Source organism: Mus pahari, chromosome 15 (genome assembly GCF_900095145.1).
Source record: "Mus pahari chromosome 15, PAHARI_EIJ_v1.1, whole genome shotgun sequence".
Taxonomy (NCBI): domain Eukaryota; kingdom Metazoa; phylum Chordata; class Mammalia; order Rodentia; family Muridae; genus Mus; species Mus pahari.
In genome coordinates, this window is record NC_034604.1 from 70,844,010 (window position 1) to 70,848,391 (window position 4,382).

General features: G+C 45.2%; 1 non-coding gene across 1 annotated transcript; it reads left to right on the forward strand.

Moving 5' to 3' along the window:
• Positions 1 to 3,889: 3,889 nt before the first annotated feature.
• Positions 3,890 to 4,051, forward strand: LOC115065599. Its single transcript, XR_003845362.1, has one exon. It is a non-coding gene; the product is annotated as a U1 spliceosomal RNA (small nuclear RNA).
• The last annotated feature ends 331 nt before the right edge of the window (positions 4,052 to 4,382 follow it).

Sequence of the window (4,382 nt, forward strand, 5' to 3'; positions counted from 1 at the left end):
GCTGGGATCAAAGGCGTGCGCCACCACGCCCGGCGCTCTACTGGGTCTTATGGAGGGCTTTGAATACCACCAAAGCTCTCAGTACTGAGCTGCTGAGGGGAAGGGGGTGTGTTTTGTTAAGGTAGTCCCCTTAAGAAAAGAGACACTTAGTGCTCTGTGTGCATGTACATCTGCATGCCACAAGAGGGCATGAGATTCCTTAATGGTCGTGAGCCACTTTGTGGTTGCTGGGAATTGAACTCGGGGCCCCTAGAAGAGGTCCCATTGTTTTTAACCTCTGAGACTGAACCAACCAAAGAATATAACTTGGTTATCAAAGCAATCTAATAAAGTTACATACTTTAACCATACAATGACATGATATGCAAACGGGAGGAATGGAATCAGGAAAGATTGGAGCAAAGGAAGACCAAAACCCAGCAGGGCTGACTAAATAGCTGTGTTTGATGTCCCCAGCTTCAAGCCCAAAGGGCTTAGATGGCTCTGCTCTGCCCTTCAGCTTTACCTTCCAACATACCACTTTCTTGGTCTGGTTCTTCCTGGATGCAGTTTCTGGAAGATGTCTCAGGGGTCCTGGTATCTCCCATCATCTATGAGTCCATAGCAAGGTAGCTTCAGTGTCATTGAAGGTCTCCTTGAAGGGACACTTAACCCTGTCTGAAACCCTGGAGGAAGAGTCACAACCCCTCAGTCTCTTATCTCCCAAGCTAGTAGTGTTGATGACATTGCCAAGTTTAGCTGCTAGCTTGGGATGGACCCTTGGGTCACATTTACAGAAGTTTTTGTGTGCAGTTGCATTCTGGAAGCAAGAACCTCTTAGGTTGCTTTATAAGGTGGTGTGGTCTTGCTTTGAAGGCACCTTTTCACATCAGGAAGATGACACTAATGGCAGTAATCTAAACAGTAACAGCCTCTAATATCTTTCTGTTCCAGACTGCATGTTGAGTTTTAGGTTGTTTGCTCTTAATGTTTGCCATTGTAGATTTAAAAGCAATCAGTAACTACTGCTTTACAGACTCAATGTGATGCTGTCTTGAATTTCTACAATTATTACCCTACTTTAGTTTAGCCTCAGGCCCACTCAAGGGTAGAATGCAGCCAGGTTTTTGCTAAAGCCTTCAGCCCCGTGGCTGAGTATGCCTCTCAAGCATCATGAGCTGGGGCCCCACAGTTTGCATTCCAACCATTTCTCAGAAACTCAATTCTGAATTAACTTTCTGTGTCTGTAATGAAGTATGACCAGAAGCAGTGTAAGGATTAAAACAAGTTCTCGTTTGTGATTCTAGAGACAGAATCTGTAATGGTGGGAAGGCCTGGCAGCAGGAATAGGAAGCGGGGTGAACAGGAGGCAGAGTAAGATTTAAATCCTTGAAGCCTGGCCTCGTGATGAGCCTCCACCCCCTCAAAGTTCTGTCATATCCCCAAACAACGCCACCAACTCCAAGTGTTAAGCCCGTGGGAGACATTTTTTCATTCAAATCAACACAGGGACACAGGCATAGCTGCCAGCTGTGGTTCCCATGAGTATCAGACAGTGGAAAGAAGGTATTACACTGGGAATACAAGAACAGTAGTTGATGTCCAGTTCTGGCCTGGAGTTAAGAGGTTGATTTAGGGCCAGTGAGATGGCTCAGTAGATTAAGGTGCAAGCCAACAGCCTGTAGATTTGATAGAGCCCTTGTAAAGGTGAAAGAGAATCGACTCCACAAAGTTGTTCTCTGACCTTCACATACTACACATGTGTTTAAACTAATACTTTCAGGGGCCAGTAAGGACTCAGTAGATGGACACTTGATTGCCATGCAAAGGCTGGTGGCATGAGTTTGATCCTTAGAACCCATGTAAGGTTGGAAGAAGAGAAATGACTTTACAAAGATGTCTTCTGACTGCCACACATTCTGTAGCACCTATTGCATACACATGCACACACACACATGCACACAGACACACACACACACACACACACACGGATAAAAACATTAAAATGTTGGCTGAGGTAGGGTAGAGCATTGTGGAATCCTGTCTTCTGACATGTCAGCCACGGCATTCTTGAACTCAAGCAACTGAGATTACCACAAAGATCGGGCCCATCAATATCCCCTAGTGGAAAGAATTCAGATTCACGAGGTTCCACCTCTCCCTGATGATCTAGAGACAGTTCATAGTTGGTGCTTCTTCTTCTTCTTCTTCTTCTTCTTCTTCTTCTTCTTCTTCTTCTTCTTCTTCTTCTTCTTCTTCTTCTTCTTCTTCTTCTTCTTCTTCTNACTTTGTAGACCAGGCTGGCCTTGAACTCAGAAATCCGCCTGCCTCTGCCTCCCAAGTGCTGGGATTAAAGGTGTGCACCACCATGCCCGGCTAACTAACACATTTTTATAATGAAATTCACTTACACACACACACACACACACACACACACACACACACACACACACACTCACAGAGAGCGAGCGAGCGAGCGAGAGAGAGAGAGAGAGAGAGAGAGAGAGAGAGAGAGAGAGAGAGAGAAGGGGTCTGGTTAGGAAGGAGATCAATAGGAAAGAGACTACACATGATAGTTGGGAGGGGTAAGTGTGCTCAAAATACATAATTTCAGTATGTGAAAATGCCATAATGGGACCAATGATTATGTATATTAATATATGCTGGTAAGGGCTGGAGAGAGAGCTTAGTAGTTAACAGCAGTTAACAATAGTTAGCAGTACTTGCTGCCCTTGCAGAGGGCCCAGGCTTCGCTTCTAGCACCCACATCCTTAACTCCAGGTCCAGGGCCTCTGGTGCACTCCTCTGCCCTTGCACTGCACACACACAGCACATGCAGATCGGCAAAACACTCATTAAAAATAAAATATGGCAATAAAAATGTTTGTTTGAGACAAGGTCTCTCTACATAAGTCAGGTTGTCCTGGAACTTATAATGTAGACCAGACTGGACTTGAACTCACGGAGATCTTGCCTTTGCCTCCCAAGTACTGGGATTAAAAGCATGTGCCACTATGTCCCCCAATAGAAAATTTTTTAATGAAAAGTCAAGGGTCCTAGAGAGATAACCATTTAAGAGTATACTGCCCTCGCAGAGGTCGAGAGTTCGGTTCCAGCAGTGTCCATAGAGGCCCGACGAGGGCAGCATGGAGGGCAACTAGGATAATTCCTCATGAAAAATTTCCAAGTGCCTTGTTCTGTTGAGCAGGTCCAATGAAACCGCCTAGGGGTGTTAACTCACGCAGGGACGACCATAGATGGCTGGGGAAGGACATACCCAGTGGATCCGCAGCCCGGGAGCCTCTATTTGGACTCAGAGTGGCTGCTGGAACAGGGTATGTGCGTATGTGCTATGTCCTGGCACTTGCTGGTGGCATGTCTCAAAATAGGGCTTGAGATTAAGTCATAAAAATAATGTGGCTTCCCTGTGAACCTCCGTCTCTCTCCTCTGTTCCTCTTAGCTCACTGGCTCTGGGGTAAGCAGGTTTCAGGGCTGGGGTAAGCAGGTTTCAGGGCTGGAAGAAGCTTCGAACACAGACCTGCAGGTGTCTCTTTAAATGAATCGCAGGAGAATAGCCACCCACTACCTAGCCAATAAGCATGGAAGCAATCAGAAAATGAATTTTCCAGCTGCGATTGAGCCTGGAGTAGCCTGCTGTCTGCTGAGATGGACTCCAAACCACACTTCTTAAATTCCTACTCAGAGAAACTGATAAACAGTGTTTGCTGTTTTAAACTACAGAGTTTTTTTTGTTTTTTTTTGTTTTTTTTGTTTTTTGTTTTTTTTGGCTACAGAGTTTTTTTATTTATTGTTTTCTTTGTGAGGCCAAGTATCCCTGTGTCTTCCAGGCTGGCCTTGAACTTTCAATAATTCTACCTTAGCTGGGTGACAGACATTCGCTATCAGGCCTTGCGTTTTAGAAAATGGAAGTCATGATCATGAAGGTGGTTTTCCCAGGGCGAGGTTCACCCATTGCACTTGGAGTGTGCTGACCCCTGCGATTTCCCCAAATGCAGGAAACTCGACTGCATAATTTGTGGTAGTGGGGGACTGCGTTCGCGCTCTCCCCTAAAAAAAAAAAAAGAAAATGGAACTCACCTATTTTGCATCAATAGGCAAATTGAGAGAGGTTGGCAGGTGGGGGAGGGGTGATTTGGTTTTGGAGTCTAGAGGACAGTCTAGACTGCCCTGAGGGGAAGAACTTGTGACCAGAAAAACATTCCAGAGGACAAAGAGAGCTGAGGTTTCATAGACATGATATGTGAGTTCCAAACACTGTGATGAAATGAAACTCAACTTAGTTGAATCAACTAATATTGAGAGTTGATAATGTGCTAGACAGTTCTAGGCCATGAAATGGGGGGTAAGGTCTGTGCAAAGCAGATGACAAATTGACTAGAAA